This window comes from Amblyomma americanum, chromosome 4 (genome assembly GCF_052857255.1).
Source record: "Amblyomma americanum isolate KBUSLIRL-KWMA chromosome 4, ASM5285725v1, whole genome shotgun sequence".
NCBI lineage: Eukaryota > Metazoa > Arthropoda > Arachnida > Ixodida > Ixodidae > Amblyomma > Amblyomma americanum.
Genome location: NC_135500.1, coordinates 100735038 through 100749836, shown reverse-complemented (window position 1 = coordinate 100749836; position 14799 = coordinate 100735038).

Below are 14799 nucleotides of genomic sequence, written 5' to 3'. Positions count from 1 at the left end.
GCCGCTGCGTGGCGGCCCATGGGCTTATTGTTATGAACATCATTGCTCGCGGCTAAACCAGAATGCTGTTCCGTCCAGCCTATGAAGCGAACTACAGCCGCTGCGTAGCACCCATGTGCTTATTGTTATGAACATCATTGCTCGCGTCTAAACCAGAATGCTGTTCCGTCCAGCCTGTGAAGCGAAACTACAGCCGCTGCGTAGCGGCCCATGGGCTTATTGTTATGAACATCATTGCTCGCGGCTAAACCAGAATGCTGTTCCGTCCAGCTGTGAAGCGAAACTACAGCCGCTGCGTGGCGGCCCATGTGCTTATTGTTTTGAACATCATTGCTCGCGTCTAAACCAGAATGCTGTTCCCTCCAGCCTGTTAAGCGAAACTACAGCCGCTGCGTGGCGGCCCATGTGCTTATTGTTATGAACGTCATTGCACGCGGCTAAACCAGAATGCTGTTCCGTCCAGCCTGTGAAGCGAAACTACAGCCGCTGCGTGGCGGCCCATGGGCTTATTGTTATGAACATCATTGCTCGCGGCTAAACCAGAATGCTGTTCCGTCCAGCCTGTGAAGCGAAACTACAGCCGCTGCGTGGCGGCCCATGGGCTTATCGTTATGAACATCATTGCTTGCGGCTAAACCAGAATGCTGTTCCGTCCACCTGTGAAGCGAACTACAGCCGCTGCGTGGCGGCCCATGGGCTTATCGTTATGAACATCATTGCACGCGGCTAAACCAGAATGCTGTTCCGTCCAGCCTGTGAAGCGAAACTACAGCCGCTGCGTGGCGGCCCATGTGCTTATTGTTATGAACATCATTGCACTCGGCTAAACCAGAATGCTGTTCCGTCCAGCCTGTGAAGCGAAACTACAGCCGCTGCGTGGCGGCCCATGGGCTTATTGTTATGAACATCATTGCTCGCGGCTAAACCAGAATGCTGTTCCGTCCAGCCTGTGAAGCGAAACTACAGCCGCTGCGTGGCGGCCCATGGGCTTATCGTTATGAACATCATTGCTCGCGGCTAAACCAGAATGCTGTTCCGTCCAGCCTGTGAAGCGAACTACAGCCGCTGCGTGGCGGCCCATGGGCTTATCGTTATGAACATCATTGCTCGCGGCTAAACCAGAATGCTGTTCCGTCCAGCCTGTGAAGTGAAACTACAGCCGCTGCGTGGCGGCCCATGGGCTTATCGTTATGAACATCATTGCTCGCGGCTAAACCAGAATGCTGTTCCGTCCAGCCTGTGAAGCGAACTACAGCCGCTGCGTGGCTGCCCATGGGCTTATTGTTATGAACATCATTGCTCGCGGCTAAACCAGAATGCTGTTCCGTCCAGCCTGTGAAGCGAACTACAGCCGCTGCGTGGCGGCCCATGTGCCTATTGTTATGGAAATCATTGCTCGCGTCTAAACCAGAATGCTCTTCCGTCCAGCCTGTGAGGCAAACTACAGCCGCTGCGTGGCGGCCCATGTGCTTATTGTTATGAACATCATTGCTCGCGGAAAAACCAGAATGCTGTTCCGTCCAGCCTGTGAAGCGAAACTACAGCCGCTGCGTGGCGGCCCATGGGCTTATTGTTATGAACATCATTGCTCGCGGCTAAACCAGAATGCTGTTCCGTCCAGCCTGTGAAGCGAACTACAGCCGCTGCGTGGCGGCCCATGGGCTTATTGTTATGAACATCATTGCTCGCGGCTAAACCAGAATGTTGTTCCGTCCAGCCTGTGAAGCGAAACTACAGCCGCTGCGTGGCGGCCCATGGGCTTATTGTTATGAACATCATTGCTCGCGGCTAAACCAGAATGCTGTTCCGTCCAGCCTATGAAGCGAACTACAGCCGCTGCGTAGCACCCATGTGCTTATTGTTATGAACATCATTGCTCGCGTCTAAACCAGAATGCTGTTCCGTCCAGCCTGTGAAGCGAAACTACAGCCGCTGCGTAGCGGCCCATGGGCTTATTGTTATGAACATCATTGCTCGCGGCTAAACCAGAATGCTGTTCCGTCCAGCTGTGAAGCGAAACTACAGCCGCTGCGTGGCGGCCCATTGGCTTATCGTTATGAACATCATTGCTCGCGGCTAAACCAGAATGCTGTTCCGTCCAGCCTGTGAAGCGAAACTACAGCCGCTGCGTGGCGGCCCATGGGCTTATTGTTATGAACATCATTGCTCGCGGCTAAACCAGAATGCTGTTCCGTCCAGCCTGTGAAGCGAAACTACAGCCGCTGCGTGGCGGCCCATGGGCTTATCGTTATGAACATCATTGCTCGCGGCTAAACCAGAATGCTGTTCCGTCCAGCCTGTGAAGCGAACTACAGCCGCTGCGTGGCGGCCCATGTGCTTATTGTTATGAACATCATTGCTCGCGGCTAAACCAGAATGCTGTTCCGTCCAGCCTGTGAAGCGAAACTACAGCCGCTGCGTGGCGGCCCATGTGCTTATTGTTATGAACATCATTGCTCGCGGCTAAACCAGAATGCTGTTCCGTCCAGCCTGTGAAGCGAAACTACAGCCGCTGCGTGGCGGTCCATGGGCTTATTGTTATGAACATCATTGCTCGCGGCTAAACCAGAATGCTGTTCCTTCCAGCCTGTGAAGCGAAACTACAGCCGCTGCGTGGCGGCCCATGGGCTTATCGTTATGAACATCATTGCTCGCGGCTAAACCAGAATGCTGTTCCGTCCAGCCTGTGAAGCGAACTACAGCCGCTGCGTGGCGGCCCATGTGCTTATTGTTATGAACATCATTGCTCGCGGCTAAACCAGAATGCTGTTCCGTCCAGCCTGTGAAGCGAAACTACAGCCGCTGCGTGGCGGCCCATGGGCTTATCGTTATGAACATCATTGCTCGCGGCTAAACCAGAATGCTGTTCCGTCCAGCCTGTGAAGCGAACTACAGCCGCTGCGTGGCGGCCCATGGGCTTATCGTTATGAACATCATTGCTCGCGGCTAAACCAGAATGCTGTTCCGTCCAGCCTGTGAAGTGAAACTACAGCCGCTGCGTGGCGGCCCATGGGCTTATCGTTATGAACATCATTGCTCACGGCTAAACCAGAATGCTGTTCCGTCCAGCCTGTGAAGCGAACTACAGCCGCTGCGTGGCGGCCCATGTGCTTATTGTTATGAACATCATTGCTCGCGGCTAAACCAGAATGCTGTTCCGTCCAGCCTGTGAAGCGAAACTACAACCGCTGCGTGGCGGCCCATGTGCTTATTGTTATGAACATCATTGCTCGCGGCTAAAACAGAATGCTGTTCCGTCCACCCTGTGAAGCGAAACTGCAGCTGCTGCGTGACGGCCCATGGGCTTATTTTTATGAACATCATTGCTCGCGGCTAAACCAGAATGCTGTTCCGTCCAGCCTGTGAAGCGAACTACAGCCGCTGCGTGGCGGCCCATGTGCTTATTGTTATGAACATCATTGCTCGCGGCTAAACCAGAATGCTGTTCCGTCCAGCCTGTGAAGCGAACTACAGCTGCTGCGTAGCACCCATGTGCTTATTGTTATGAACATCATTGCTCGTGGCTAAACCAGAATGCTGTTCCGTCCAGCCTGTGAAGCGAAACTGCAGCCGCTGCGTGGCGGCCCATGGGCTTATTGTTATGAACATCATTGCTCGCGGCTAAACCAGAATGCTGTTCCGTCCAGCCTGTGAAGCGAACTAATGCCGCTGCGTAGCACCCATGTGCGTATTGTTATGAACATCATTGCTCGTGGCTAAACCAGAATGCTGTTCCGTCCAGCCTGTGAAACGAACTACAGCCGCTGCGTAGCACCCATGGGCTTATCGTTATGAACGTCATTGCTCGCGGCTAAACCAGAATGCTGTTCCGTCCAGCCTGTGAAGCGAAACTACAACCGCTGCGTGGCGGCCCATGTGCTTATTGTTATGAACATCATTGCTCGCGGCTAAACCAGAATGCTGTTCCGTCCACCCTGTGAAGCGAAACTGCAGCTGCTGCGTGACGGCCCATGGGCTTATTTTTATGAACATCATTGCTCGCGGCTAAACCAGAATGCTGTTCCGTCCAGCCTGTGAAGCGAACTACAGCCGCTGCGTGGCGGCCCATGTGCTTATTGTTATGAACATCATTGCTCGCGGCTAAACCAGAATGCTGTTCCGTCCAGCCTGTGAAGCGAACTAATGCCGCTGCGTAGCACCCATGTGCTTATTGTTATGAACATCATTGCTCGTGGCTAAACCAGAATGCTGTTCCGTCCAGCCTGTGAAACGAACTACAGCCGCTGCGTAGCACCCATGGGCTTATCGTTATGAACGTCATTGCTCGCGGCTAGACCAGAATGCTGTTCCGTCCAGCCTGTGAAGCGAAACTACAGCTGCTGCGTGACGGCCCATGGGCTTATTGTTATGAACATCATTGCTCGCGGCTAAACCAGAATGCTGTTTCGTCCAGCCTGTGAAGCGAACTACAGCCGCTGCGTGGCGGCCCATGTGCTTATTGTTATGGACATCATTGCTCGCGTCAAAACCAGAATGCTCTTCCATCCAGCCTATGAAGCGAAACTACAGCCGCTGCGTGGCGGCCCATGTGCTTATTGTTATGAACATCATTGCACGCGGCTAAACCAGAATGCTGTTCCGTCCAGCCTGTGAAGCGAAACTACAGCCGCTGCGTGGCGGCCCATGGGCTTATTGTTATGGACATCATTGCTCGCGTCAAAACCAGAATGCTCTTCCATCCAGCCTATGAAGCGAAACTACAGCCGCTGCGTGGCGGCCCATGTGCTTATTGTTATGAACATCATTGCACGCGGCTAAACCAGAATGCTGTTCCGTCCAGCCTGTGAAGCGAAACTACAGCCGCTGCGTGGCGGCCCATGGGCTTATTGTTATGAACATCATTGCTCGCGGCTAAACCAGAATGCTGTTCCGTCCAGCCTGTGAAGCGAAACTACAGCCGCTGCGTGGCGGCCCATGGGCTTATCGTTATGAACATCATAGCTCTACGCTAAACCAGAATGCTGTTCCGTCCAGCCTGTGAAGCGAAACTACAGCCGCTGCGTGGCGGCCCATGTGCTTATTGTTATGAACATCATTGCACTCGGCTAAACCAGAATGCTGTTCCGTCCAGCCTGTGAAGCGAAACTACAGCCGCTGCGTGGCGACCCATGGGCTTATTGTTATGAACATCATTGCTCGCGGCTAAACCAGAATGCTGTTCCGTCCAGCCTGTGAAGCGAAACTACAGCCGCTGCGTGGCGGCCCATGGGCTTATCGTTATGAACATCATTGCTCGCGGCTAAACCAGAATGCTGTTCCGTCCAGCCTATGAAGCGAAACTACAGCCGCTGCGTGGCGGCCCATGTGCTTATTGTTATGAACATCATTGCACGCGGCTAAACCAGAATGCTGTTCCGTCCAGCCTGTGAAGCGAAACTACAGCCGCTGCGTGGCGGCCCATGGGCTTATTGTTATGAACATCATTGCTCGCGGCTAAACCAGAATGCTGTTCCGTCCAGCCTGTGAAGCGAAACTACAGCCGCTGCGTGGCGGCCCATGGGCTTATCGTTATGAACATCATAGCTCTACGCTAAACCAGAATGCTGTTCCGTCCAGCCTGTGAAGCGAACTACAGCCGCTGCGTCGCGGCCCATGGGCTTATCGTTATGAACATCATTGCTCGCGGCTAAACCAGAATGCTGTTCCGTCCAGCCTGTGAAGTGAAACTACAGCCGCTGCGTGGCGGCCCATGGGCTTATCGTTATGAACATCATTGCTCGCGGCTAAACCAGAATGCTGTTCCGTCCAGCCTGTGAAGCGAACTACAGCCGCTGCGTGGCGGCCCATGTGCTTATTTTTATGAACATCATTGCTCGCGTCTAAACCAGAATGCTGTTCCCTCCAGCCTGTTAAGCGAAACTACAGCCGCTGCGTGGCGGCCCATGTGCTTATTGTTATGAACGTCATTGCACGCGGCTAAACCAGAATGCTGTTCCGTCCAGCCTGTGAAGCGAAACTACAGCCGCTGCGTGGCGGCCCATGGGCTTATTGTTATGAACATCATTGCTCGCGGCTAAACCAGAATGCTGTTCCGTCCAGCCTGTGAAGCGAAACTACAGCCGCTGCGTGGCGGCCAATGGGCTTATCGTTATGAACATCATTGCTCGCGGCTAAACCAGAATGCTGTTCCGTCCAGCCTGTGAAGCGAACTACAGCCGCTGCGTGGCGGCCCATGGGCTTATCGTTATGAACATCATTGCACGCGGCTAAACCAGAATGCTGTTCCGTCCAGCCTGTGAAGCGAAACTACAGCCGCTGCGTGGCGGCCCATGTGCTTATTGTTATGAACATCATTGCACTCGGCTAAACCAGAATGCTGTTCCGTCCAGCCTGTGAAGTGAAACTACAGCCGCTGCGTGGCGGCCCATGGGCTTATTGTTATGAACATCATTGCTCGCGGCTAAACCAGAATGCTGTTCCGTCCAGCCTGTGAAGCGAAACTACAGCCGCTGCGTGGCGGCCCATGGGCTTATCGTTATGAACATCATTGCTCGCGGCTAAACCAGAATGCTGTTCCGTCCAGCGTGTGAAGCGAACTACAGCCGCTGCGTGGCGGCCCATGGGCTTATCGTTATGAACATCATTGCTCGCGGCTAAACCAGAATGCTGTTCCGTCCAGCCTGTGAAGTGAAACTACAGCCGCTGCGTGGCGGCCCATGGGCTTATCGTTATGAACATCATTGCTCGCGGCTAAACCAGAATGCTGTTCCGTCCAGCCTGTGAAGCGAACTACAGCCGCTGCGTGGCTGCCCATGGGCTTATTGTTATGAACATCCTTGCTCGCGGCTAAACCAGAATGCTGTTCCGTCCAGCCTGTGAAGCGAACTACAGCCGCTGCGTGGCGGCCCATGTGCCTATTGTTATGGAAATCATTGCTCGCGTCTAAACCAGAATGCTCTTCCGTCCAGCCTGTGAGGCAAACTACAGCCGCTGCGTGGCGGCCCATGTGCTTATTGTTATGAACATCATTGCTCGCGGAAAAACCAGAATGCTGTTCCGTCCAGCCTGTGAAGCGAAACTACAGCCGCTGCGTGGCGGCCCATGGGCTTATTGTTATGAACATCATTGCTCGCGGCTAAACCAGAATGCTGTTCCGTCCAGCCTGTGAAGCGAACTACAGCCGCTGCGTGGCGGCCCATGGGCTTATTGTTATGAACATCATTGCTCGCGGCTAAACCTGAATGCTGTTCCGTCCAGCCTGTGAAGCGAAACTACAGCCGCTGCGTAGCGGCCCATGGGCTTATTGTTATGAACATCATTGCTCGCGGCTAAACCAGAATGCTGTTCCGTCAAGCTGTGAAGCGAAACTACAGCCGCTGCGTGGCGGCCCATGGGCTTATCGTTATGAACATCATTTCTCGCGGCTAAACCAGAATGCTGTTCCGTCCAGCCTGTGAAGCGAAACTACAGCCGCTGCGTGGCGGCCCATGGGCTTATTGTTATGAACATCATTGCTCGCGGCTAAACCAGAATGCTGTTCCGTCCAGCCTGTGAAGCGAAACTACAGCCGCTGCGTGGCGGCCCATGGGCTTATCGTTATGAACATCATTGCTCGCGGCTAAACCAGAATGCTGTTCCGTCCAGCCTGTGAAGCGAACTACAGCCGCTGCGTGGCGGCCCATGTGCTTATTGTTATGAACATCATTGCTCGCGGCTAAACCAGAATGCTGTTCCGTCCAGCCTGTGAAGCGAAACTACAGCCGCTGCGTGGCGGCCCATGTGCTTATTGTTATGAACATCATTGCTCGCGGCTAAACCAGAATGCTGTTCCGTCCAGCCTGTGAAGCGAAACTACAGCCGCTGCGTGGCGGCCCATGGGCTTATCGTTATGAACATCATTGCTCGCGGCTAAACCAGAATGCTGTTCCGTCCAGCCTGTGAAGCGAACTACAGCCGCTGCGTGGCGGCCCATGTGCTTATTGTTATGAACATCATTGCTCGCGGCTAAACCAGAATGCTGTTCCGTCCAGCCTGTGAAGCGAAACTACAGCCGCTGCGTGGCGGCCCATGGGCTTATCGTTATGAACATCATTGCTCGCGGCTAAACCAGAATGCTGTTCCGTCCAGCCTGTGAAGCGAACTACAGCCGCTGCGTGGCGGCCCATGGGCTTATCGTTATGAACATCATTGCTCGCGGCTAAACCAGAATGCTGTTCCGTCCAGCCTGTGAAGTGAAACTACAGCCGCTGCGTGGCGGCCCATGGGCTTATCGTTATGAACATCATTGCTCACGGCTAAACCAGAATGCTGTTCCGTCCAGCCTGTGAAGCGAACTACAGCCGCTGCGTGGCGGCCCATGTGCTTATTGTTATGAACATCATTGCTCGCGGCTAAACCAGAATGCTGTTCCGTCCAGCCTGTGAAGCGAAACTACAACCGCTGCGTGGCGGCCCATGTGCTTATTGTTATGAACATCATTGCTCGCGGCTAAACCAGAATGCTGTTCCGTCCACCCTGTGAAGCGAAACTGCAGCTGCTGCGTGACGGCCCATGGGCTTATTTTTATGAACATCATTGCTCGCGGCTAAACCAGAATGCTGTTCCGTCCAGCCTGTGAAGCGAACTACAGCCGCTGCGTGGCGGCCCATGTGCTTATTGTTATGAACATCATTGCTCGCGGCTAAACCAGAATGCTGTTCCGTCCAGCCTGTGAAGCGAACTACAGCTGCTGCGTAGCACCCATGTGCTTATTGTTATGAACATCATTGCTCGTGGCTAAACCAGAATGCTGTTCCGTCCAGCCTGTGAAGCGAAACTGCAGCCGCTGCGTGGCGGCCCATGGGCTTATTGTTATGAACATCATTGCTCGCGGCTAAACCAGAATGCTGTTCCGTCCAGCCTGTGAAGCGAACTAATGCCGCTGCGTAGCACCCATGTGCTTATTGTTATGAACATCATTGCTCGTGGCTAAACCAGAATGCTGTTCCGTCCAGCCTGTGAAACGAACTACAGCCGCTGCGTAGCACCCATGGGCTTATCGTTATGAACGTCATTGCTCGCGGCTAGACCAGAATGCTGTTCCGTCCAGCCTGTGAAGCGAAACTACAGCTGCTGCGTGACGGCCCATGGGCTTATTGTTATGAACATCATTGCTCGCGGCTAAACCAGAATGCTGTTCCGTCCAGCCTGTGAAGCGAACTACAGCCGCTGCGTGGCGGCCCATGTTCTTATTGTTATGGACATCATTGCTCGCGTCAAAACCAGAATGCTCCTCCATCCAGCCTGTGAGGCAAACTACTGCTGCTGCGTGGTGGACAATGCGCTTATTGATATGAACATCATTGCTCGCGGCTAAACCAGAATGCTGTTCCGTCCAGCCTGTGAAGCGAACTACAGCCGCTGCGTGGCGGCCCATGTGCTTATTGTTATGAACATCATTGCTCGCGTCAAAACCAGGATGCTCTTCCGTCCAGCCTGTGAGGCAAACTACAGCTGCTGCGTGGTGGACAAAGCGCTTATTGATATGAACATCATTGCTCGCGGCTAAACCAAAATGCTGTTTCGTCAAGCCTGTGAAGCGAACTACAGCCGCTGCGTGGCGGCCCATGGGCTTATTGTTATGAACATCATTGCTCGCGTCTAAACCAGAATGCTCTTCCGTCCAGCCTGTGAGGCAAACTACAGCTGCTGCGTGGTGCACAATGCGCTTATTGATATGAACATCATTGCTCGCGGCTAAACCAAAATGCTGTTTCGTCAAGCCTGTGAAGCGAACTAAAGCAGCTGCGTGGCGGCCCATGTGCTTATTGTTATGGACATCATTGCTCGCGTCTAAACCAGAATGCTCTTCCGTCCAGCCTGTGAGGCGAACTACAGCAGCTGCGTGGTGGCCACTGCTCTTATCGATATGAACATCATTGCTCGCGGCTAAACCAGAATGCTGTTCCGTCCAGCCTGTGAAGCGAACTACAGCCGCTGCGTGGCGGCCCATGTGCTTATTGTTATAGACATCATTGCTCGCGTCTAAACAAGAATGCTCTTCCGTCCAGCCTGTGAGGCGAACTACAGCAGCTGCGTGGTGGCCAGTGCGCTTATTGTTATCAACATCATTGCTCACGCATAAAGCAGAATGCTGTTCCGTCCAGAATGTGAAGCGAAACTACAGCCGCAGCGTGGCGGCCCATGGGCTTATTGTTATGAACATCATTGCTCGCGGCTAAACCAGAATGCTGTTCCGTCCAGCCTATGAAGCGAACTACAGCCGCTGCGTAGAACCCATGTGCTTATCGTTATGAACATTATTGCTCCCGGCTAAACCAGAATGCTGTTCCGTCCAGCCTGTGAAGCGAACTACAGCCGCTGCGTAGCACCCATGTGCTTATTGTTATGAACATCATTGCTCGCGTCTAAACCAGAATGCTGTTCCGTCCAGCCTGTGAAGCGAAACTACAGCCGCTGCGTAGCGGCCCATGGGCTTATTGTTATGAACATCATTGCTCGCGGCTAAACCAGAATGCTGTTCCGTCCAGCTGTGAAGCGAAACTACAGCCGCTGCGTGGCGGCCCATGGGCTTATCGTTATGAACATCATTGCTCGCGGCTAAACCAGAATGCTGTTCCGTCCAGCCTGTGAAGCGAAACTACAGCCGCTGCGTGGCGGCCCATTGGCTTATTGTTATGAACATCATTGCTCGCGGCTAAACCAGAATGCTGTTCCGTCCAGCCTGTGAAGCGAAACTACAGCCGCTGCGTGGCGGCCAATGGGCTTATCGTTATGAACATCATTGCTCGCGGCTAAACCAGAATGCTGTTCCGTCCAGCCTGTGAAGCGAACTACAGCCGCTGCGTGGCGGCCCATGTGCTTATTGTTATGAACATCATTGCTCGCGGCTAAACCAGAATGCTGTTCCGTCCAGCCTGTGAAGCGAAACTACAGCCGCTGCGTGGCGGCCCATGTGCTTATTGTTATGAACATCATTGCTCGCGGCTAAACCAGAATGCTGTTCCATCCAGCCTGTGAAGCGAAACTACAGCCGCTGCGTGGCGGTCCATGGGCTTATTGTTATGAACATCATTGCTCGCGGCTAAACCAGAATGCTGTTCCTTCCAGCCTGTGAAGCGAAACTACAGCCGCTGCGTGGCGGCCCATGGGCTTATTGTTATGAACATCATTGCTCGCGGCTAAACCAGAATGCTGTTCCGTCCAGCCCGTGAAGCGAACTACAGCCGCTGCGTGGCGGCCCATGTGCTTATTGTTATGAACATCATTGCTCGCGGCTACACCAGAATGCTGTTCCGTCCAGCCTGTGAAGCGAAACTACAGCCGCTGCGTGGCGGCCCATGGGCTTATCGTTATGAACATCATTGCTCGCGGCTAAACCAGAATGCTGTTCCGTCCAGCCTGTGAAGCGAACTACAGCCGCTGCGTGGCGGCCCATGGGCTTATCGTTATGAACATCATTGCTCGCGGCTAAACCAGAATGCTGTTCCGTCCAGCCTGTGAAGTGAAACTACAGCCGCTGCGTGGCGGCCCATGGGCTTATCGTTATGAACATCATTGCTCACGGCTAAACCAGAATGCTGTTCCGTCCAGCCTGTGAAGCGAACTACAGCCGCTGCGTGGCGGCCCATGTGCTTATTGTTATGAACATCATTGCTCGCGGCTAAACCAGAATGCTGTTCCGTCCAGCCTGTGAAGCGAAACTACAACCGCTGCGTGGGGGCCCATGTGCTTATTGTTATGAACATCATTGCTCGCGGCTAAACCAGAATGCTGTTCCGTCCACCCTGTGAAGCGAAACTGCAGCTGCTGCGTGACGGCCCATGGGCTTATTTTTATGAACATCATTGCTCGCGGCTAAACCAGAATGCTGTTCCGTCCAGCCTGTGAAGCGAACTACAGCCGCTGCGTGGCGGCCCATGTGCTTATTGTTATGAACATCATTGCTCGCGGCTAAACCAGAATGCTGTTCCGTCCAGCCTGTGAAGCGAACTACAGCTGCTGCGTAGCACCCATGTGCTTATTGTTATGAACATCATTGCTCGTGGCTAAACCAGAATGCTGTTCCGTCCAGCCTGTGAAGCGAAACTGCAGCCGCTGCGTGGCGGCCCATGGGCTTATTGTTATGAACATCATTGCTCGCGGCTAAACCAGAATGCTGTTCCGTCCAGCCTGTGAAGCGAACTAATGCTGCTGCGTAGCACCCATGTGCTTATTGTTATGAACATCATTGCTCGTGGCTAAACCAGAATGCTGTTCCGTCCAGCCTGTGAAACGAACTACAGCCGCTGCGTAGCACCAATGTGCTTATCGTTATGAACGTCATTGCTCGCGGCTAGACCAGAATGCTGTTCCGTCCAGCCTGTGAAGCGAAACTACAGCTGCTGCGTGACGGCCCATGGGCTTATTGGTATGAACATCATTGCTCGCGGCTAAACCAGAATGTTGTTCCGTCCAGCCTGTGAAGCGAACTACAGCCGCTGCGTGGCGGCCCATGTGCTTATTGTTATGGACATCATTGCTCGCGGCTAAACCAGAATGCTGTTCCGTCCAGCCTGTGAAGCGAACTACAGCCGTTGCGTGGCGGCCCATGTGCTTATTGTTATGAACATCATTGCTCGCGTCAAAACCAGAATGCTCTTCCATCCATCCTGTGAGGCAAACTACTGCTGCTGCGTGGTGGACAATGCGCTTATTGATATGAACATCATTGCTCGCGGCTAAACCAGAATGCTGTTCCGTCCAGCCTGTGAAGCGAACTACAGCCGCTGCGTGGCGGCCCATGTGCTTATTGTTATGAACATCATGGCTCGCGTCTAAACCAGGATGCTCTTCCGTCCAGCCTGTGAGGCAAACTACAGCTGCTGCGTGGTGGACAATGCGCTTATTGATATGAACATCATTGCTCGCGGCTAAACCAAAATGCTGTTTCGTCAAGCCTGTGAAGCGAACTACAGCCGCTGCGTGGCGGCCCATGGGCTTATTGTTATGAACATCATTGCTCGCGTCTAAACCAGAATGCTCTTCCGTCCAGCCTGTGAGGCAAACTACAGCTGCTGCGTGGTGCACAATGCGCTTATTGATATGAACATCATTGCTCGCGGCTAAACCAAAATGCTGTTTCGTCAAGCCTGTGAAGCGAACTAAAGCCGCTGCGTGGCGGCCCATGTGCTTATTGTTATGGACATCATTGCTCGCGTCTAAACCAGAATGCTCTTCCGTCCAGCCTGTGAGGCGAACTACAGCCGCTGCGTGGCGGCCCATGTGCTTATTGTTATAGACATCATTGCTCGCGTCTAAACAAGAATGCTCTTCCGTCCAGCCTGTGAGGCGAACTACAGCAGCTGCGTGGTGGCCAATGCGCTTATTGTTATCAACATCATTGCTCACGCATAAAGCAGAATGCTGTTCCGTCCAGAATATGAAGCGAAACTACAGCCGCAGCGTGGCGGCCCATGGGCTTATTGTTATGAACATCATTGCTCGCGGCTAAACCAGAATGCTGTTCCGTCCAGCCTGTGAAGCGAAACTACAGCCGCAGCGTGGCGGCCCATGGGCTTATTGTTATGAACATCATTGCTCGCGGAAAAACCAGAATGCTGTTTCGTACAGCCTGTGAAGCGAACTACAGCCGCTGCGTGGCGGCCAATGCGCTTATTGTTATGAACATCATTGCTCGAAGATAAACCAGGATGCTGTTTCGTACAGCCTGTGAAGCGAACTACAGCCGCTGCGTGGCGGCCCGTGGGCTTATTGTTATGAACATCATTGCTCGCGGATAAACCAGAATGCTGTTCCTTCCAGCCTGTGAAGCGAACTACAGCCGCTGCGTAGCACCCATGTGCTTATCGTTATGAACATCATTGCTCGCGGCTAAACCAGAATGCTGTTCCGTCCAGCCTGTGAAGCAAAACTACAGCCGCTGCGTGGCGGCCCATGGGCTTATTGTTATGAACATCATTGCTCGCGGCTAAACCAGAATGCTGTTCCGTCCAGCCTGTGAAGTGAAACTACAGCCACTGCGTGGCGGCCCATGGGCTTATCGTTATGAACATCATTGCTCGCGGCTAAACCAGAATGCTGTTCCGTCCAGCCTGTGAAGCGAACTACAGCCGCTGCGTGGCGGCCCATGTGCTTATTGTTATGAACATCATTGCTCGCGTCTAAACCAGAATGCTGTTCCCTCCAGCCTGTTAAGCGAAACTACAGCCGCTGCGTGCCGGCCCATGTGCTTATTGTTATGAACATCATTGCACGCGGCTAAACCAGAATGCTATTCCGTCCAGCCTGTGAAGCGAAACTACAGCCGCTGCGTGGCGGCCCATGGGCTTATTGTTATGAACATCATTGCTCGCGGCTAAACCAGAATACTGTTCCGTCCAGCCTGTGAAGCGAAACTACAGCCGCTGCGTGGCGGCCCATGGGCTTATCGTTATGAACATCCTTGCTCGCGGCTAAACCAGAATGCTGTTCCGTCCAGCCTGTGAAGCGAACTACAGCCGCTGCGTGGCGGCCCATGGGCTTATCGTTATGAACATCATTGCACGCGGCTAAACCAGAATGCTGTTCCGTCCAGCCTGTGAAGCGAAACTACAGCCGCTGCGTGGCGGCCCATGTGCTTATTGTTATGAACATCATTGCACTCGGCTAAACCAGAATGCTGTTCCGTCCAGCCTGTGAAGCGAAACTACAGCCGCTGCGTGGCGGCCCATGGGCTTATTGTTATGAACATCATTGCTCGCGGCTAAACCAGAATGCTGTTCCGTCCATCCTGTGAAGCGAAACTACAGCCGCTGCGTGGCGGCCCATGGGCTTATCGTTATGAACATCATTGCTCGC